Source organism: Dermacentor variabilis, chromosome 6, assembly GCF_050947875.1.
Source record: "Dermacentor variabilis isolate Ectoservices chromosome 6, ASM5094787v1, whole genome shotgun sequence".
In the NCBI taxonomy this organism is placed as follows: domain Eukaryota; kingdom Metazoa; phylum Arthropoda; class Arachnida; order Ixodida; family Ixodidae; genus Dermacentor; species Dermacentor variabilis.
In genome coordinates, this window is record NC_134573.1 from 17780519 (window position 1) to 17803468 (window position 22950).

Below are 22950 nucleotides of genomic sequence, written 5' to 3' on the forward strand. Positions count from 1 at the left end.
GAAGCTGCGCTCACCCAAACATACTCGACACCCATCATTGCTGCTGCTGCCTCGACAACCTTACGCGTGCAACGATTCCCCCCCCCCCCCCCCATAATATAGCCAGAGTTGTCAAAGGCTGGGGCATGCCCACGATTGCAACAATGAGAAGTGTGTTTAGTTGTCCTAAAATTCGGCGCTAAGAGGAATGGTGTGCCGATCAGCTCGAGCCTACAATTGTCTGTCTGCTAGTTGCCTTACAATGTGCGTCAAGTACGTGTCGCGCAGCCGATCAAAACAGCATCACTAACCCGCGCACTACCGGATGCGTTCGGCAATCCGCTCATTTGTAGTGGTGAATAAGTGGTAAAGGTCTACGTACGCTCGAGCCGCCCATCGCCGCAAGCCGCACTGCCCGCTCGTGCGAAAAATTGCACATGTCGAACATTTGTGCACACATCTTTGCTTACACTATGCCCGCACATGCAGTGTAAACCGAAATTTCTGCGCTAGTTTTCGACATGTGCGGTCTCTCGCACAGCCAGACGCGCGTGGTGCGGCTACCGGCGGCTCGAGCGTACATGGACCTTTGCCACTTATTCACACAGACCGAAAAGGAACCGTGCAGCTCATTACGCAATAAGACACCGAGACTGCCCGAAGCTACATCAAACTATAACTTCAACGACAAAGGATTAGTGTCACCGGAAAGAAGTTTACAAGCAGCTATTGGGGCAAGAAAACGGCTCCGAATATAATATTTGATTCATTAACGTTAGTTTACCGCCCACTGGAGAACCAGATAGAAGTATATTTATTGAAATGAAAATAAAAGAAAGACGTAGTCACCTTATAATGTTGACGACTACTCCTTTTCTCATAGCAGAAACAAAAATATAAAAAATATGTAGGAAAACGAAGAAAGAAATGACAAAAAAATCACTTCATAGGGTGAGAAAGCCACAGCACAGTCCTTTAAGCCTATGAACATCACAGTGAAAAAGTCGAATGCAAGTTGCACCACAATGAGTTCGTAAACAGTCGCAAACACACACAAACGGCCATGATGTAGACTTCGATGAGCATATAAACAGAGGAGGAATTACAGTGTTAAAATAATTCAAGCACAACAAGGAAGGTATAACGCGTAATATGCAAGCACTAATGATTACAAATAATAGAATGTTTTAGTGACATCGTGTGATTATTCAATGCACTACCTAGTATTTGTTGAGGATGCCTGTGTTTTCATAAAAATGTTCAATTGCGTTCAGTGCTTTTCTCTGTGCTATTTTCGATGGCCATGGGCCCAGCAATTTTGTGAGTGAGAAAGACCGGCGAGGATGGATGGAGTGTAGTCTTGTTCTAGCTGCTGTCTTTGTATCTCGTATATGGGCCATTCAAGGAGTAGATGGCAAACGTCCTCATCGTTGTGGCCACAGGAGCAAGCAGGGTAAGGAGCCCGTTTGGTGCGATGCAGGAAATGTTTGGTGTATGCTGTCCCAAGGCGCAGTAAGTGAATTAGTGTCTCGGTACTTTTAGGAAGTTGTACATCCTGCTGGTATTCGAGATGGGGGTCTACTTTGTAAAGTATTGATTCCTTAGTGTTTTTTATTAAACCATGTTGACATACACAAGTCTTTCTTTAGTACTCTCAATATCCGTTTTGTGTCCATTGGTGATAAAGGGATGAGTTCTATTTCTGCATCTTTATGCTCTGAATTCGCCAATGAATCCGCTAGTTCGTTGGCTGCTGTACCAGCATGGCCCGGGACCCACTGTATTATCACTTCATGTTTCTTTTCATTAGCCTGAGTTAAACTGTTCAGTATTGCGTATGTTATTCGTGCGTGTGGTTGGCTGTCATCAGTATTTTCAGGACATGCTAAAGCCGATAAGGAGACCGTGCAAATTACCCACTTTGTTGGTGTCTCATATCTTTTGATAAAATGAGTGGCTTGGAGAATTGCCACTAATTCCGCTATTGCTGACGACGTGTGCTAGTTGACAAGCGTACTCTACCTCTAAGGATGGTATAACATAAGCTGCAGTTGCACTCTGACTACAGAACCGTCCGTGTAGACGTGAATGGATTGCTGGTACTTCTCAAATAGGTGATGTTACGTTAATTGTTTTGCTGCTAATGTGGAACGTGGAATGTAGGTACTTGAGTACCTACAATATAGCGGCGTCATTTCTGTTAAGACGCAGACCGGATGGCTCCGGCGAGAAGAAGGAACAGTGGAACCACATGCACTTCGGAGCGTCATCCTGCAATTCTTGCGTGACAAGCCATTGCCAACACGCGTCCTACTTGGATTCACGAGTCATCCAGTCGAAGAATATTTAGAACCTGCAACTCGGTGCTACAATTGCCAGCGATTTGGCCATGTTGCTAAGTCCTGCCATGGCCAATTGCGATGCAAGATCTGTGCGGGAACACATGATTATAAAGCCTGCAGCTCTAGAAATCAACCCAAGTGCGCCAACTGCAACAGAGACCACACAGCTTCATACGCCAGATGTCCCAAGCATCAAGCGGCTTCATTACTCAGGCAACAAGAAATATTACATGGTCGGACCCCGAAGCAAGGCTCGCCTCCTCCGAGCTTAAATGCTGTCGACCCAGTGAAAGCAGCTCCTCCGTTACAATCAGCAGAGCGTGAGAAAACGTATGCGATGGTCGCTTGTGGTTTACAGGAGATGAACGGCAAATCAAGCAGGAAAGAGAGCCAAGGAAAGACGTCGTCAAGTGTTGTCGACTGCCAACGTGAGACTCAGCAGGCATTCATCCCTTTGAGAATACAAGCACCTGCGCATGTCTCACGTTAAGCGGAACCATCTCAGCAGCATATGGTGGTGTGTACGCTCTTTGTTGCGTTGAAAGCAATTCTGCGGGAATTTCCTATCGCAAACGACCTTCCAGAGGTGAGCGCAGTTCTTTCGTTAGAACCACTGGCACTACAAAAGTACCTTACAACATAGCACAATGGCTGGCCAGATGGATAACTGCTTTCGAAACACAACCGTATTTAAATGGAATGCAAATGGCATTCGATCTAAGAGTGCAAACTTCAGGAAGCTTGTTTCGCAATGCAGGTTCCCCGTTGTGTGTCTTAACGAAGCCGGTGTAGACCGTAATTTCCGTCTTTCGAACTACGTAATATACTGGTCTTCACGAACTCCGAACCCTAGCCGCACTATGTTATGCGTCAGACGCGATCTACCATCCTCTCTTCTATTTTCCTCGGACTCTCATGTGCCTGAGTTCGTTGTCTAAAGTTCAGTTTAGAAAGCTGCTTGTGACCATTGTTTACGTTTACATGCAACCAGTATCGCGAATTACAGAGTCAACTTTCATGCATTTCTTTCAAAGGATTCAAGGACCAGTCCTATTCTGCGGGGACTTCAATGCTCATAACGTTACCTGCGTCAGTAGCAACACTGATGCAAGAGGCAGTTCTTTAGAAAAGGCTATAGACTCATGTGGTCTTGTACTCAATGATGGATGCATTACCTTTTTAAGAGGCTACAATTACGCTAGTTGTCTTGATATTACTATAGCCTCCCTTGACCTTACGCGTGGTATTAGCTGGTGCATAGATTATGAGACACGGGGTAGTGACCACTGCCCAATTCTCATAGCGCACCCCCTTATGCTTCAGGCAAGATCTCCCAGAGTAACTAAACTTACTAATTGGCTATTATTTCGGGAATATAATTCAACGGTACTGAACCAAGTAAATGACCTGAACACATTCATGTCATCGGTACTAAGAAATTACTCTAGGGCTACGCGATACGCAACTGTTCCAGAGGGACAAAACAGTGTCGAGCCAGACTATGAACGACTCCGAGCCGTTAGACGGAGAGCAGAGCGTCGGTTTCTTCGTTCTGGACGGCTTGAAGATTATCAAGAAAGTCAAGGTGCACACAGAAAATCTAACTCGGACACGCAAAAACTGGGAGAGCAACGGTGGCGTGAGTTCTGTACGCCGCTTACCCCTTTCACTCCCTTGCCGAAAATTTGGATATTAATAAACGCCCTTGGTCATCCGGTATCACAATGTAGTCCCTTCAAAAGCCTTGCTACAGCTCTTGGCGTATCTGAACGCGAAATTGCAAACATGTTCTGCGCAACCCTAGTAAATTTCGCAAATCCTGTATCAATTCAAGATCAATCTAACTTTTCGTTGCAACATCAGATTGATAATGCTGGCATGCAATTTACCTCATACACAGTTGGATACTCTGTTCTCTCTAAAAGAACTGCAGCATGCTCTCTCGAAGACACACGAAAGCACAGCGACTGGTGCTGAAAACATCTCGTAGAGTACCTGGAAAAACCTTGGCCTAACAGGCACGTCCACTCTCCTACACGTCTTCAACAAGATGTGGGAGGAAGCAGATGTTCCTATGACTTGGAGAATCGCTAACGTAGTCCCATTGCTAAAACCTGGCAAAACGCCACTGTCTCCCGACTCCTTCCGCCCTGTTAGTTTAACGAGCTGTGTTTGAAAGGTGATGGAAAAGATGATCGATATTAGACTGCAATGGTGGATAGAATCCAGCAGTTGTCTACAAAATCAAATGGCTAGCTTCAGAAAACGCAGATGCACAATGGGCTGCATCTTTGACTTGGTAGCATTTGTTGACAACGAGATTAGCTGTGGGAACATTGCTGTTACTGTGTTTATTGATATTAAGAAGGCCTTTAACTCGGTTAGTCACCTTCACGTTCTGCTTGGAGTCGCAACTCTCGGAGTGCATGGCAGAATCCTCAAATGGATCGCTAACTTCCTGAAAGACAGAAAGATATATATTAATACAAATGATGGCCAAAGCGATCAATACACTATAAATAAAGGAGTTCCGCAAGGAAGTGTATTAAGTCCACTTCTCTTCAATGCAGCAATAGCAGGTTTACCAGCAGTACTTCCAGCAGACATAAACATATCTATGTATGCTGATGACATTTGCATATGGACATCGAACACGTCTCTAGAACTTGTCAAGCATCGGTTGCAGGAAGCTTTGAACGCAATAGGTGATTATTTAAGGGAACGGGGCATAAAGATATCTTATGCTAAATCAGCGGTTCTGCCTTTCACAAGAAAAAGGTTAGAAATGTTGGTCTTTCAACAGATGGCCATGTGATCGAACTGGTTCGGCAACATCGTTTTCTCGGCGCGAGTTTACACCACCAGTTTCGATGGACTCATCATTTGACCGCCCTGGAGGACCAAATTAGTTGTGTTATATATGTTCTCCGCAGAATCGCAGGCACAAAGTTGGGTAGAACAACTGCGTCCCTGCTTCACGTCCACTCAGCACTTGTGCGTCATAGATTTGCTTACTCCGCCCCTATATTGCACAAATTATCTGCGACGTCCTTCCATCGGCTGCAGCTATTACAGGCTCGGAGTTTACGAGTGTGCCTAGGAGTCCCACAAGCTACGTCCAGTCACCTCACTATTGCAGAAGCACGGTAACCGCATTTCACGGTGATTCGGAGCCTGCAAACATGCCAACATCTCTTCAGAATTTCTACTCAGCATTCTGCACACTCGCTTCTCTCTCTGATAGAGAACCGTCCGGGTGCACAGATACAGGCCTTGTTTCAAGAGCATAAATCACGACTCCCACGATCACTTTTTTGGCACTCCGACCGCTGCTACCCACCATGGCTTCTGCAAGCGCCGAAAATAGAAACGTCAATCGAAGGCCTTAAAAACAGATAGAAGTGATTTTATTTTCCGTGGTCGTTCTATGTCGCCCACGCGTGGTTTAGGACGCACCCGTCAGACATGGGCGCAGCCGACAGTCGCTCACTCCGTCCACGTGACCGTACAGAAGACGAGCATTGTCTGGCGGCTGAGGCACGCCCACTCTATGGGTTAACTGTTTGTACCTCTAATGCACAGATGCCCTGCTGGCATCACAACCCGCCTTTAGGTTTGTAACTTTGCCGAGATGTCGCTGGCTAGACTCAAGTAGAAAATTAAAGCAGGCAAAACTGTGCATGTTTATAACTTGTCCTGATATAATTTAATATGCAATATGATTTAAGAAACATGAGCCATTTTTTAGAGACAGCGCAACCTGTATTTTTTTATTGCAATGTCTTTGTAGGGCCGCTTGGCATCAGCGTTGGTTTGAGAGTCACTCATGAACTCACTATTATTGGTCAATAATTACTCTAGGGCACTACTTGAAAGTGTGTGCAAATAATGCTGTAACGCTGATCAGGGCTCAAGACATGTAATGTTGTCACGTGGTGGTGACGTTGAAAAACATGGTAGCAAATACTGTGAAAGACAAAACTAACTTTTATTGGGCGAACCTGTGCCCACAAGAACAGGCTACACTTACAGCACAACGATATCGGCGAACACGGTCGGCGATCGTCGAAAATCTGATCGGCGGGTCAAGCGTGTCCGCTTTTATACAGCAGTCGTCGAATGTTCCAGACTAATCGTTCGGACCCGCGTGCCTTCCACAAAGTTCTACACCATTCGCGTCACGTAATGCAATTAGATAACACAACGTTCGGCGACAACAGACAGCCTGATATAAGCATCGATAACTTTCCAGAAACTTCGGATACATGCAGGCGCGTCCCGTGCTGTGCGATTGCATTTGTTAGGCGGCGAAACGTGGTCGCCCGATAAAGATAAGTACATGTGTCAATACCCCCCTCTTAAAAAGCATCGTCCTGATGCTACAAATATAAGAGAGCGAAACATAAAAGGACACTTATTATACATAAGTAACAAAACAAAGAAAAGAAACAAAGTCCAAACGTCAGTTACGCGAAGTCCCAAAGTTCATCAACGCTGGTAGTACGGCTTGAGTCACACACCGTGGACAATTTCAGGTCGTGAGCGGCGCCGCTGTGACAGCGAAATGCCGTCGGGCACGACCTCATAGTCCAGTGCGCCAATACATCGGATGATCTTCTACGGTCCGAAATAGCGACGCAAAAGCTTCTCGCTCAGTCCTCGTCGGCGTATAGGGGTCCAAACCCAAACACGGTCACCGGGCTGGTACTCGACGAAGCGTCGTCGGAGGTTGTAGTGTCGGCTGTCGGTACGCTGCTGGTTCTTGATCCGTAGGCGGGCGAGTTGTCGGGCTTCTACAGCACGCTAGAGAAAGGTCGTGACGTCAAGATTATCTTCGTCGGTGACGTGTGGCAGCATGGCGTCGAGCGTTGTAGTCGGGTTCCTGCCGTAAACCAGCTTAAACGGCGTGATCTGTGTTGTTTCTTGCACCGCCGTGTTGTAAGCAAAGGTTACGTACGGTTACCTGTTTTTGAGGGCACAGGTTCGCCCAATAAAAGTTAGTTTTGTCTTTCGCAGTATTTGCTACCGCGTTCTTCAACGTCACCCCCACGTGACATCTGGTGGAGGTGCTTTTCGTTCATCTACCGGACGCCCCCGACATAAATAAATCACGACTCCCACGATCACTTTTTTGCCACTCCGACCTCTGCTACCCACCATGGCTTCTGCAAGCGCCGAAAATAGAAACGTCAATCGAAGGCCTTAAAAACAGATAGAAGTCATTTTATTTTCCGTGGTCGTTCTAAGTCGCCCATGCGCGGTTTAGGACGCACCCGTCAGACATGGGCGCAGCCGACAGTCACTCACTCCGTGCACGTCACCATACCGAAGACGAGCATTGCCTGGCGTCTGAGGTACGCCCACACTAAGGGTTAACTGTTTGTACCTCTAATGCAACCGCCTTCAGGTTTATACAACCCACCTTCGAGTACAACCCGCCTTCAGGTTTGTAACTTTGCCGAGAGGTCGCTGGCTAGACTAAAGTAGAAAATTAAAGCATGCAAAACTGTACGTGTTTATAACTTGTCCTGATATAATTTAATAAGCAATATGATTTAAGAAACATGAGCCATTTTTATAGAGACAGCGCAACCAGTATTTTTTTATTGCAATGTCTGTAGGGCTGCTTGGCATCGGCGTTAGTTTTAGAATCACTCATGAACTCACTATTTGTCAATAATTACTCTAGGGCACTATTTGAAACAGTGTGCAAATAATGCTGTAACGCTGATCAGGGCTCAAGACTTGTAAAGTTAGTCGGGAATATCAGCTTTTTCTGTTCTGTTACAGTTGTGTTCTGTGGACGAGAGTACTTCAAGTGTATTTTGGTTAGACTTTTGTACACGTCCTTTCTATCACTGCTTCGCAAATTTTCCCATCACTTGTCCACACGAACAACGGTTCAAGCCTGTTTTTGAACTTTTAGAAGACTGTCGACAAGAAGGTGAACCGAAGGGCTGTGTTTTTGTTCTTGAAAATCATATGAAGCCGCAGCATATATTGAAGAGAAAGAAAGCATATGGTAGGTGATTTGTTCTATTTGAAAATGCAGAACATTTAGTGTAAGGTCAACTGAATGTGGACGAAAGAGCTACTTGCCGCCAGTTTAATCCTAACCCGCTTCCAGCACATGACGCCGCTTCACATGGTTGTGACTAAAGAAAATCTGGACCTTCCCCTTCATTTCATAGCGAGGGTCTCCAATGCGGCAGGTTTGATGCCTTCTGGTGGCACACGATGGTTGATTGGTTCGCTGCCTGCTGATGAAGATATAATACGTGGCGCCATCGGTCAAATGCGTGTCCCGCATCTGTCACTGATTGGTACTGACTAACGCTTCCCGAGTTAGAAACGCCCAAGTATGTACTCGGATGTTTTTTTATGGCATAGTGAGTCGTTTGTTCAATTTATGCTTTCCTTGCGAGCTTTTCTGCCGGAGTGCTTCTCATGGTTCTTCGGTGTTACTAAATGTGGAAGTACTTCTCCTACCTCGTGGCTAAATTCCTCAAGTTGCTACTCCAAAACGTCGGCTTGTCGGCCACAGTCGGTGTGTTCGAACGCAGCTGTCCTTCAGTGCAACTGTAGAGGACTCAAGTCCAAGGCCGGCAAGTTGTAAGAACAGATGACACTTAGCAAGGTCAATGTGTAAGCTCTGCTTTCGCAGGAAACCAACGCCTACAAGGCGTTGAAGCTTAGCACAATGCCTACGGTATAGAGCTATACAATACACAAACACTGGCGAAGCGAAAAATTGTAGGGACGTTTCACTTCATGAACGCGGGTCACGCGGAAACTTAGGAACTCTGTTGCGGAGTTTCTAAACTATGCCGTTTTACGTGACACACCCACATCGTCGTACACACCCCCTCCAAGTGGCACACTTCCACGCTTTCCCCGGTGTGCGCTCCACTTCTCCACCTCCAGACGCACTCCTCCTACTCCGGCGCTTGCTTCCCTCTCCCAGCTCGGCTGCCTCCGACTTACGGCTGTTTCACATGCTGCGACGGGAACGACAAAAATCAGTCCAGTCATACACGTGGCAATGCAATTTTTAGAGGACCCATTTCACATGATTTTGATTCGAAAAATGCGACTGGAGCAACGCCCAGGGTTGCGTGTGGCCTGGTTTTGTGGCACACGCCGCATAATTATTTTATGTTATAAAAAAACTTTTACATTAAAATATTGTTGACCTGTATAAACTCTTCAGGATCCATTGGGTCCTCTAAGTCGCTGGGCACTACATGTTCAAGAATTGTACACACTGGTGTACAAATCCGGTAGGCTACACCAGGATGCCGACTGTCTGTCTCAGCACCCCGTCGATGCTCCTGACTTCAGTGATGCAACTGCCGGAATATTCACGCTCTCCGCCTTCTACTACATCGGCGAAAAGCAAGCACGTGATACAACCTTGCGCGACCTCATCAGCCGCCTCCGTTCTGACCCGTTAGACTCCTCGCTTAGCTTGTTCCTCGTTTTGGACGACATCTTATACCGCCGAAATATGCGCACAGAAGGACATCAACTCCTGATAGTCGTTCGTTCTCATCTCAGGGCAACTGTACTCGCGCAACTCCATGATGTCCCCGCCGCTGGCCACCTGGGTGTTTCCAGGACCTACGACAATGTCCGACGACGACTTTTTGGCCTGGACTCTACCGTACCGTGTGACGTTATGTCGCTGCTTGCTAACCATGCCAACGTCGTAAGAAGCCTGCTTTGCTTCGGGCTGGAACCCTCCAGCCAATTGATATACCCACCGAACCGTTTTATCGTGTTGGCCTCGACCTGCTGGACCCTTTCCCTACTTCCAGAGCTGGAAATAACTACATCGCCGTTGCAACAGAATATTCAACCCGCTATGACGTCACACGAACCATCCAGACCAGTTGTGCTACTGAAGTCGCAGGGTTCCTGCTCCAAGACGTCATCTTACACCACGGAGCTCCTCGCCATCTTCTCACAGACAGGTGCCGCTACCTTTTATCTCGGATTATGAAATGAAATTGTTTTTTTGCCATCCTGTACATTTACAGATGAAGGGACTGTAGATAAAAAGCTGTCCTTCAACAGCTTGACGTGTCCACAATCCCTGTTTCTGCAGGGAGGCAGCATAACATATGCGCACATAGATATACATACATACATACATTATATATATATATATATATATATATATATATATATATATATATATATATATATATATATATATATATATATATATATATATATCTGTATACATAGCTTCAATGTCATGTTACTCACTCACACTTTGCTTCATGTCAACAAAAAATGCAATAACACAGATACATAACGCTACCAGATATTACATCGAAACCGTATACATCAGTTTCAGTTCCTTGGATGAGGACGTGAAAAGATCAAATCAGACCGAATTATAGTAATTTAACAGTGTTGGTATTATGCATTAAGGCATTGTTTCCCATAGTTTGAACGTGATGTTGGTACTAACCAATCCTCAAAGTCTCTTGTAACGTAATTTGTAGATTTTCTCTGAAGTTGAGCTAGAGTACGCAGGTTGCTGATATTTCGATGGATTTCCAGTTTATATACATGACTCAGACGATATCTGTAGAGATTGTGAGCTGGGATCACACCAGAATTATTAAAGAAGGTTATTGTCGATGCCGTGTAGGAAGCGTTATATACGTTGCGGAGATACTTCTTTTGTAACAGGTGAATATGTTCTAGATTGGTGGATGTTGTATTACCCCATAATAATTGGCAATAGTTTAAATGTGATTGGAAAAGTGAATTGCACAGCAAGAGTTTAATACGCGTGGAAAGAATGTATCTCATACGGCCTACTACACCAGTTATTCTACTTATTTTGCTTAGAACGTGTTTGAAGTGATTGTCCCAAGACATGTTCGCTGAAAAGAAGACACCCAGACATTTGAAAGTCTCGACTATTTCAATAGTCTTTGAGTTTAATACAATGTCTTGATGGGGACGTATTTGCTTGTTTTTCGGTCTGAATATAACTGCTTTTGTTTTGTTTGCATTTATCTTCATTAAATTCACTCTCGACCATTCCTCTAAGGATTTCATTGCATTGTCGCATTGTTCTATAAGAAATTGAATATTATTACCAGTGAAGAAAATACACGTGTCGTCCGCGTAGATAATAAACCTTGCCTGAGAGTTAGTATTGACGATATCATGCAGATATATATCAAAAATCAAAGGCCCTAAAATACTTCCCTGTGGCACTCCACAATAGACAGCTCTAGCCTTAGAAGTAAAGGCGTCGATTTTCACAATTTGTGTTCTGTCAGATAAGTAGGATTTGACAAGCGATAGTGCCTGTCCTCGTATTCCATAATAGTTTAATTTCTCCAATAAAATGTTATGATCAACTAAGTCAAAGGCCTTAGAAAAGTCTACGAAAATACCAACAACTATAGCTTTGTTTTCAAACTCTGTTAATATATATTCTTTTTGCTCTACTAATGCTAACTCGACTGACTTTTTCTTACGAAAACCGAACTGGTGTGGTGTTAACAGGTTATGTTTTTCAATAAAATTTGTCATCCTCGAATGCAAAATTTTTTCAAACACCTTTGAAAAGATTGGCAAAATAGATACCGGCCTGTAATTTCCCAAATCATTACGATCTCCTCTTTTATATAGAACAGTTACTTTCGCAGACCGCATCTCCACCGGAAAAATTGCCGATTCCAAACAAATGTTAAAAATATGGGTGAGTATTGGGGCAATGATTTCAACTACATGTTTAATTGGGCACACTTGAAAACCGTCAATGTCACAACTACTGCTATTGTTTAAGGTTTTTATAACTGACAATTTCATTCGGTGTGACGGGCTGAATGTATATTGTGTTCTCATTGTTAGTGCAAACATATTTACTAGCATGACAGGTCGTAGCGTGAGTACTAGCCATATCTGTGAAAAAAAAATATATGCATCAGCTAGTTCATTACCTGATAATTCTTTGCCATTAATTTGTAACTGCAATAAAGGTTTGTGGCAATCATTACGATTCAAAAGTCGGTTCAACCTCGCCCATAGTAGACTGTTTATGGCTTTCGATGTCCAGAAAAGATGAGTAGTATGCTGTGCGTGTATGCCGTAACTTCTTGGTTAACTTGTTTCGATACTTTTTAAATATGGCAAGGTCATTCGTTGATCGCGTGTGGAGGAAATGTTGGTATAGCTTGTCCCTCATTTTCATTTCATCGCGTAAATCAGGTGTAATCCATGGTTTCTGGGTTTTTGTACTTTTCTACGTGTCCTGAAAGGAAAGCTGTGGTGGTATAGGCGGGACAGTATATCAATGAACATATTGTAAGCCTCATTGGCATCTGTTAGGTTAGTTATCACATCCCAATCTATTGTCACAAGGGTATCACGAAAAGATTTCAGAGTTGTGTCTGTAATTAATTGGTATGACAGTGGTGGGAATTTTTTTCCTCTTAATGCGCTTATTTCAGAACACACAAACACCGGCAAATGGTCACTGATAGAACAAGATAAGACTCCGGATTTAATGTTTGACTGTAATGAATTAGTGAGGAATAAATCCAGAGTTGACTGGCCTTGAGGCGTAACCCTAGTAGGCGTGTTCATTAAGTTGACAAAACCGTTCGATAATATAACCATATTGAAACAATTCGATGACTGACTATTCGAACCCATGTCAATGTTGAAATCTCCGCCAGCTATTACAGTTTTGGAATTATGATTTTGAACCACATAAGCAAGAAATTGATCGTAGAACCTTATAAACGCCGGTATATCACCAGTCGGTGGTCGATAGCACACAGAAAATACATACTTACCAGTGCATAGTGACAATATTTTATAGTCAGGTGAAATCACAGTATAAGAATCAAGGATTTGACGTTCAGCGTCATCTGCAATCAGCAACGCTACTCCACCCCCTCGAGAGTGTGACCTGTTTAAATAGTAAGTATTATGATTAGGCAACCTAAATATATCACTTTCAGAAGTGCTTCATGTTTCGGTTAGCATGATAACGGAAAATTGAAAGGAAAATGCGGTAATTAGCTCCTCCAAGCCCGACATTTGGTTTCTCACAGATCGCGTATTTAGGTGGATACATTTTATGGAGGTTGTAGTAAATGTTGTTACAATTTGATTTACATCATTTGGTAAGAAAAACTCCACTTCATCATACATCCCTCAGATGTTGCAACCAACTCCACTGTTTAGAGCTCCTCAAGTTCATCCTTATCCTTAATGTGAACTGCATGAGCTCCCTCGGCCTTCCGTACAAGGACCTTGGCATTGACGTGCCAAACAAACTTATAACCCTTTTGCCTTGCCGCTTCTTTCGTAGCCCGTAGAAGCTCCATGCTGTGTCGAGTCAGATTTTCTTGAAAGAAAATTCGAGGGTTGTCGCCAGTGAGGGTGTAGCCACGCGTCTCTGGTCTTGCTTCGTGAAGCAGATAATAATTCCTGGCCCCTTGTCTTGCTTAGCGAGCAGCCGATGCACGGATGCGATATCAGCCTCTGTAAGCTGAGGTACTCTAAGCTTATCAGCTACTTCATTTAGAGAGTTCAAGTTTCGTCTTTGTCGCTCTTGTTCAAGAGCGACAAAGACGATCACTAACAAGCGAAAAATACGACGTAGTGGGGCTAACCTTAAAATCCGCCGTAGTGGTTGTACCAGCCATATCCTCTGCAGAGTAAACACGGTCCCATTTAACCTTATATCTCTGCCCGTTTCATTATATAAGCAGTTGAACTATTCAGTCGGTGCCCGAGGATACAACCAGTAACTGAAACCACGTAAAAAGTAAATTAAGTAGGATAAAAAGCTGGCAAGCCCTTCCATGAAGAAAGATGGGAAGATATCTTAGCAATAGTCATCTACGCATGATTTATGCATGATAAAATAGATTCTAAAAAATTTGGAGGACCCTTAAGCATCGCCTTTCACAGTGAAACGCGTTAAACTTCAAGGATCCCTGACATGCCGTGTCACGCTTCCTGGCAACTGCAGTTTTCGTGCAGATTCGCGGAGCCGAACGTGCTAGAAACTGAGCGGGCCGCGCTGCTCGGAAAAGGGGTTCGAGTTTCCGCGTAGAAGAATTAGGTTTTCTGGTATACTCAGATGCTATCATGTCTGGGGCGCTTACGTCGTACTTTACTATTTTTTGACGTATCTTTAAAGAATTTCAATATGAGGAATTTAATTAGTTCCGTCATGCCTCTGCGCCATGCGGAGGGCCTGCGTGGTTATGGTTCGCAATGATGTTTCAAGCTACGTCCGACGCCGACGTCGGATTTTTTGCCACACGGGTTGCTTAAAACACGTACGACGTCAGTAATGCGAGAAAGGAACCTTGTACATTTCCATAGATATGACAGCGCGCGTTTTTAGACGTAAGAGGTTCCTGCTATTTTCAAACAATAAAACGTATGATTGTCTGCTACGGTGGAAAAGCAATCGATTGCAATTGCACTGGCGGACATATTTAGGAAAGAAAGTACCACTGGAAACTGTAGCTCTACATTTGTATTGTCCTATATTTAATGCATAATTCTAATGCGTGAGGCGGAATACGGGCATGTGAATGTTATACTCGATGTAACAACTTTAAACGAAGTCCAATTCTTCGTTGCTCTAGCGACTGCCACCCAAGCATCGCTTCCGACTTTGTCGCACTAAATTGAGTGTCCCTGCCTGATGCACTCAGTACGTAACGGGCTGCCATTGATTAAACGTTTTCGAACTTACAAATATTTGCCAACAGCTGTTTAAGGGTTTCCCACGCGACACTACCGGCGGCAACATTTATTTTGACAGAATTCCTTCAGGACCACTACACTGTACCTGTAAATTTCTGCTCGTTTTGGCGAGAGCGCATTCATGTTCTTTCCTTTGTATGGGACCTCTTGTTGGGTTGTTTGTGAATTAAATAAATCGATTGCAACTACAGCGCGAATGTTTTTAAAGGTGCGCGAGATTATATGTAAATCGATAAATTTCCTTCAATAAATTTTTACCATGCGAATTTTGTACTCAGCTATCGCTATTTTTCAGGCGTCACCATCTATAGGGGACGCGCTTTGATGGGATTATCTGTCTATGCATGTTTCTATGCATCTATGTTCGTATCTAACCGTCTTCCCACCTTCCAAGGCCACTGGGTAAAATGGTTAAAGGGGTAAGCGCATCGGGCATGTGTCGAGAGAACAGGGTTGAAACCAGCCGTTGGACCAACTTGGGTCACTGAGTATGTGGCGACGCGCACGTAGGTGAACCAACCTGTTTCCCCCTGGCGTGCGTCACTTCAGAGGCGGGAGCTCAAAAGAATGCACGGCTGGGCAGGTCGCTGCTGCATACTTTGCAAGGTAAAGCGCACGTAGGACGACGGAAAGAAACGACGACACATAACAACCGATTGTTTATTGCGCATACTCAATACATGTATATCACAGTGTATATATATGGCTTTGTTATCCTGTTTCCTTGCGCAATAAACAACCAGTTGTTATTAGTGCTCTGTCTTCGTTTCCTTCTGTTGTCTTGCATGCGTGCTCACTTGCGATTTACCTCAAGCCGATCGGTTGGTGCCGCTATTCCAAGAAACTGTTTCGAGCCGATTTGGAGCACTGCGTGTGTGCTACTGCTAGCCTTCAATGAACTTCTTTGACGCTAACTTGGGTGACTGCGTATGGAAATGCGCCGCACTATAATGACGATCCTTTTGCCTGTCGCTCAGCGGAATCGCATCCACTTCGTAAGGATTCCTCAAGCGCAGTCACACGACGCTTTCGCAGGCTGCGCCACAAATGCTTTTCTTCCCTTCAATGGACTGGTGATATGCCGTTCTTCAGTGAACATCTTGTCAACTTGGATCGCTGAGTATGCCACTGCGTAGGTGGCAAGCTAGGGAACAATTCTCAGCGTTCGCAGGCACTGGCACGTCAGGCTTCTTGTCGTGGAGGTCATGCGCGGACTTCTTAGCTACGCCACCACATGGCGCAGCGTGTCCCGAAAGAAGCGCGAGAGAGGTTGTCGCTTGACGAGTTTCTCGGCGTTGGCACTCGCCGATGCGCCATGCATTGCGGAGTCCCCGCGCAGGCCACGGCTCCGCTTGACGGCGCCGAATGTTCTGAGCGAAACGCGTTAAGTACACGCCTCATAAATAACTCGTTTCGACGGTAGCAATATGTTATTTCGATATGCTGATTTAATGCTGAACGCATTACCGTTGACGCTCATCGTGGGAAGGGTATTGGCGATTTTCTTGTTGACATTGTGTTTGTGTTTTTTAATTCTGTATTAACTTCCGACACCCCCCCCCCTTCCCTCCTACTTGCGAAGAACGTTACTGGGTGCCAGTCTGTTTTCTCAGCAAAGGTGAATACCCTGAACACTTGATTTAAAGCAAATCAAATGTATACATATTCTTCCCATACAACTACATCTGTCTGAAAATTCCAAAGATGAACAAAGCCATATGTGCCATTGTGTAAAACGCACTTCCAATTTTCGGCAAATGTTTGTTTTTCTTTAGTAATCATGCTTTTTTTCGACGCGTCTCTTGCCATTTGTAAAGAAAATAAAGGCTGTTGTTCGGGTATATATATATATATATATATATATATATATATATATATATATATATATATATATATATCATCAATAAAAGATTAAAGTTCTTGCAGAAGTAAGAGTCACGTGCAAGTAAAAACAAAATGAAACCAACAGTATTTGCAGAGCTTAGCGCCCGGCTTCCGACACAGCTGCCCATGTTGTCTATGTGTTGACTTTTGCCTTATCCGAGGCAATCGTGTGTATCAACAAGAAAGCTTTGGGGAAATTTATGAGGTGGGCCAAAAACGATCGAGAAGCTCGAAGTGCTCACTTTACTAATTAATTAGGCTCATAACTAGTGAGGACACGGCCAAGGCAATATTGTTAGATCACTGTTTTAAATTGGTATTTCAGGCCTTGGAAAAGACTCGGCTACAGTGAGCCCTCTTTGGACAACGCCCTCAAATGGGAGAGGTCATAATATCTCCTGATGGCTTAACTAAACTATCAGGCTGTACAGACGCCTCAAATGTCACATGGCCTGCTGGAGTTTTCTTAACAGTGTTTAAAAATTATGCTAGCAGTGTAGCGAACGACCTCTATGCAATTTATAATAAGTAACCCCTAGCAGTTAACTTTCAGATGATTGGAAAGCAGCTTATACTATGCCCATATATAAAAGCGCTTCTGAGTACGTTGTCTTCAATTATAGGCATGAGACTAGGGCCTGAATTTCATATTAGAATGGCAGCGCAATCCTAACGCTCAACACAGCAAACAGAGACTATGAAAGACGGCAATGAAAAAAAAAACCTTGCCCATGCAAGTGGTTTTCATGGCCAAGAGCTGACAAAAAGAAAGCTGACATATCTTTCAGGGCGACTGTGACGGAAAGGTACAGGCGCTCTCAGAATAATTCGGAACGCAACACACGCGGCCGCTCGCCGACGGAGCGCGCCCGTGGAAAAAGTAGTACCATGGTCTGCGCGTGCGCGGTCTCCCTAGCGAGCAGGGTTGGCTCCCTAGTGCATCTAGTTTGGGTTGCGTTGCTCCAAAACGGTAGCCCTAGGTGCCCCTTAACGTTTTGTGAAGGGAGCCGGGCCGATGGTGTCCGTGACAAGCTGTGTCTGCGCATGCACTCGCGTTGGAGCATAAGCGCTCGTGTCTGCATGGTCGGGTGCTTGGGCGCCTTTGTTTTTCATTTTTCATGTGGGCCGTATTTATCATTTGCTCAAAATATTTATGGTAGGTGACCGTGACTAGCGCTGGCAAAGGGCGGCGTTTGCGTCTGATGCAACCGTGATGATATCGGCGGCTCTATTGATAAAGAGATACGAAGATACTTAAACAATGACAGTTACGCGAATTCCGCCCTACTACAATCGAGTCAACATGCCGAAAAAAGTGCCGATGAATGTGCGGAGAAATATAATTAAGCTCAGTTCACAAGATATACCTCAACGTGAGATATGCCGCCTCACAGGAAAGTCTATAAGTGCGATCAACCGAATTAGCCAAGCATACAGGGACGAAGATGGCCGACTCAAAGATGCAGCACGATCGGGAGGAAACCGATGCATGTTGCAAGAGTCCGACCTTCTGATTGTTGCTGCAGCCGTTGCCGATCCTGTTTAGAGCGCCCGCCAGATCAAGACAGCCCTCAACCTGCAAGCCAGTGAGGAAACAATTAGAAGGCGCATGCGAGAGGCTGGTCTTCGTGGATTTGTCGCGGCACAAAAGCCACACATCACGGAGTGCCAAAAACGCCGGCGCCTTGAGTTTGGCAGGGCATATGAGTGCTGGACGACTGTGAAGAATGGAAGGAAGTCATATTCTCAGATGAATCGACATTTTCATCTAGATGGGATTAAGAGCGCCGGGTATGGAGACCATACAACTGCAGGTATTTTCCTTTTCATTCTGATCTTTTAAGCACAAATTCTGCGGACGCGCAAGAGGTCTTTCATCTGAAAAGACCATTATCCATTGCCTCCTTTTCGTGTAGATATGAGCCTGAGTATGTTTCCGAGATCTACAACAGCGGCCACTCTGCCCTCAACGTTTGGGGAGCAATTAGCAAAGAGGGCCTCGGTCCGATAATCCGGCTGTCCCCATTGTTCACAGCTGAAGTTTACAGCGAAATTCAGGACTTCCACCTATTGCCATACGCTCTTGACGGGCCATTTAAAGATGGCTGCTACTTGTTCCAACAAGACCTGAGCCGGTGCACATGGCCAGAGCTGTGGAAAAACTTCTTAAAAATGTGGTGTTCGCGTTCTTTACTTGCCTCCGAAAGGTGCAGACTTCAATGTTATGAACGTGTGGGGCACGATGAAGGAAAGTTTCTCCAAGCTGAATGTTGGAGGGGCAAGTGCCGACGAGCTCTGGCTCGCCATAAAGCGCGAGTGGAAGGGCTTTCGTGAGAGGAGGGACTTCGTAGATGCGCTCTGCGAGTCAATTCCACGCTGCCTACAAGCTGCGCTTCGCGTGGACATCGCGAGATGTTGATAGCAGAACATGCCAACCGCTTTAGACGAAACAAAGTTACGTTTCGATTCTTTTTGTTTCCTGTGGAAAAAATTAACCCAGTGTTCTTCCTGCTATTTATATTTATTATGTTCTCCTTGCTATATTTCTTTCATTCAGCTCACACAGCCTACCCTTGATTATCATTGTTTATCCCCTTTGAGCAAAAGAAAATGAGTATGAAAATGAATATCTACACCAACAAACGCCGACACGCGATCAATACGTAAGAATACTCGCTTCCAATGATCCAGTTTCCGTGATTGATTGGCGCACAATATATGCGAACCACGTAATGTGGTGCGCCAATAAATGACTGGAGTCGTGAAGAGTTCATTAAAGTGCCCTTCGAATGGATGGATGGATGGATGGATGGATAAAACTTTACTGGATCTATTTAAATGTGGTTGGGCCCCTGGACGTCCGGGAGCCCCCTGGCGGACATCTCTAAGCAAGCACGGTCCACCAGCCAGAGCTGGTCATGCGAGCAAGTGGCCTGAAGAGCGGCCTCCCACAAGGAAAAGGAATAAGGTGCCTCCTGTGCATGAAACTGGCCTTGAGGAACCTGCCGCGTTATTTCATTTTGTAAACTCTTTTATTGCCACTATCGCAGACACACCCCTTAAGAGGGGGTCATGTATAAGTGGAAATTGTCCTCGTTTTACGAAGCCATTAGTACCACGGAGTGGGAGATAATTTAATAAGAACTAATACTTCGCAGGACAGGCTAACACGGTTGAAAAAACAGGGCAGCCAGGTCGCTGTAGCCAAGCCGCCTCACTAGCACGTAATCACGCAAAGCATTGCTATTATCTCCCACACGGGATGCAGACCATGGCGAGAATACGCTGCACGGCGTCCACAAGCCTTTATTTATAGATTATGGTGCATGCTGCGCTACAGACATTCATTCGCCCAGCCCTCCCTGCACAATGCTAAAGGGCACCTAGCGCTACCTTTTTGGAGCAAGACAACGCCAATCTAGAAACACTAGGGAGCAAAACTTGCTCGCTAGGGAGACTGCGCATGCGCAGACCTTGCCTGTATTTATCCGCCGGCGCGCTCCGCCGACGAGCAGCTGCGTGTCCGGCGTTCCGAATTATTCTGGGGGCACCTGTACGCATGGCAAGTCATTGGGTTAGGATTTTTACCGAGTCATTTGTCAGAGTTGAACATCAGGCCCTTTTGTGTCGCAAATTCACATAAATTTGAGTGCTATGCAGGATGCGCCGAGTTTGGCAAAACTCGGTATCTTCACGAGTTCTGGCAGCCTCCGAAGATGGCACAACTAATGGTACCAAGACAACGTTTGTCAATAGGCACGCCTCCAGTTTCATTGGGTTATCGAGATTCGCTCTGGTGGCTGTCATCCCTTGGGTGCTAGCACATGGGTGGTCGACAAACTGGGGCTCCTGTGATCGTACCGTCAGTGTGCGGTCGCTGCCTTCTTCCACTTATTTGTCGTCCGGCCAAGTGCATTACATGCACAAGCAAGTTATGAAATAAATGCAATTTGTACAATGTTATCAGTCATTTTAATGTGGTTTATGACCACTCTAAAGTTTGCAAGATGTACACTGAATGTGTGTTAGACTAATTTTATATTTATTACATTTCGCGTTATACCACGAGGAAGCGCCCCCCTCCCTTTCCTCTGGATTGAATTTGCGCGGCTCGCTACGTGATTGCGATCACATTTTCGAGCACAGATTGGGTTGCGCCTGGTTTTCACACTGGGCTCTGAACAGATCGTTCGTTGCTCGCGCTAAAGTAAGGCTGCGAGATGAAGTCAGCGTCGGCTAACGCAAAGGTGGTTTGCCGCGCGCTTACCGTATAAGCACGCCGGGATGCCGGAAAGCACTCAAACGAGCAAAGAATCAGAAAACTACGCTCAATTAAGGCGTAAGCCTTTACTGACTCATGAGTGTCCGAGCGCAGTCGGTGGCGGACGCAGGAAAGCGGTGATCACCGGCGAGCGGAGCTAAGAGAGGAAGCGCCATGACAGTAGCGCTCTGCGAGTGGGCGCGCGGAAGAGTGCGGACAAGGGCGTGGGAATGCGCGCAAATCGGGCAACCAACCATGCAGCCATATGACTGTGATTACATCCCATGCTCGCGGCCATGGCGGCATTCGTTCGCAGAACAGTTAAGACAACAGCAACAGAGGCAGTCATAGATAGGCTTTCGCCTGCCGCAGTTTAGCTCAGCAAAGTGCCCATGGATTTTTCTTTTAATTTGTGATGGACCTTCATACACGGTAGCGCCGAGCAATGGCTTCTAACTGTAGGAAAGAGTCTTCATACTGGGTAGCTGATCGATGGCTTCTAACAAACGCAAGGGTCCTTGCAGCGCACGTGGCCGTTAGTTGACTGCCACCCCATCCATGGCAGGTGGAACTCCAGTAGCGGCGCCGTTGCCCGCCTCTACGCGCCGCTGACTAGGTGGCGCTTCATTTTTGGCAATAACTTCTACTTTTTCCATGTGAGCGTCCATGTCGGGGTTCACAAAGTTCACGCTGTGGTTGCCTGTCTCCCTATGCAGTTTGAGGCTCGTCCTGCAAGCACCCAGAAAATCTGGAATACAGTTAAATACGGTCCATTGGTCACTGTGAATAATGATTCCCGGTTGAGCTTTACCTGCAGCTATGGGGCCTTGCGTCACCCCATCTAGTTGGTCGAGATTGAAATGTCGCATGTCCCCTATAGTCGCGCAGGCCTTGCTGAATATTCATGGTACACAATCTGCGACACCGCTGTTTTTGGCGACTCGGTGGAACTTTGTCGCCCATCAGTAGGTGGCTTCGATTGTACTTTTACTTGCCGCGAAAATGCACTCGTCAAGAGAGAGATAAAACATATTTATTTGAAAGTCCATGGCTGGGTTCGAAAGGGGAACGGAGGGGGCCGGGAGGCTAGTCCCGTAAACCGGCCTTTTTTGTCAGACACACTCCAGTCTGAACCCTAGCGGCGTCCTCCACCAGCCGGACAGCCCAGCGCTGGCCTTAAAGCCTTCGCTGAGCACTGCTCAGGGGTTTCGTAAATTTGCGCTATCTTCCCGGGGCCATCGAGTGGAGGCTGTTACGAGTATGACCGAGCAGTTCCGAGAGGCGGTCGCCGTCAGCGGTTACGCCCAATGAATAGAAACCGACGACATGTACTGCAGAACGACCGCACACTCAGGATCGCGCTTGCAATTGCCCCCGTGTTATTTTCTCCACCTTTACAAGGTGGCGCAAGTGGCGTCACGAAACGGACAGCCATCTGAAACGAAAGCGTAACAGTCCTTCACCCTTAAATCATTCAATAAAAGCATTATGGGGAGTAGCGCTGTACTGGCTTGCGGTTTCTGGTATTTTTTTACAACTGAAGCGGGCTGTATACTGAGTTGGGAAAGTTCACAGCAGTCTCTTCTGTGCCACCAGACATGTTCATGGCTGGCTTCGAGTTTATAGAAACAGTCGGATGAGTACCGCACACAGTTTGACTGTTATTGATGCCTGGTATTTTACGGGGTTCAGGCTCCAATGGTCCCGCAGTTGTCGTGG

General features: G+C 45.7%; 1 protein-coding gene across 3 annotated transcripts in view; it reads right to left on the reverse strand.

The window, feature by feature from the left end:
- The window catches only part of LOC142584667 (solute carrier family 41 member 1-like), a 590717-nt gene that overhangs the window by 480290 nt on the left and 87477 nt on the right, over positions 1-22950 (reverse strand). Inside the window, exon 2 of one of the 3 annotated variants that reach the window (XM_075694836.1) lies at positions 4711-4779. The exons of the other annotated variants lie outside the window; for them this stretch is intronic. The gene's annotated coding sequence lies outside the window, so the exon portion shown is untranslated. The remainder of the gene's footprint in view (positions 1-4710; positions 4780-22950) is intronic. 3 annotated transcript variants of the gene reach the window in all.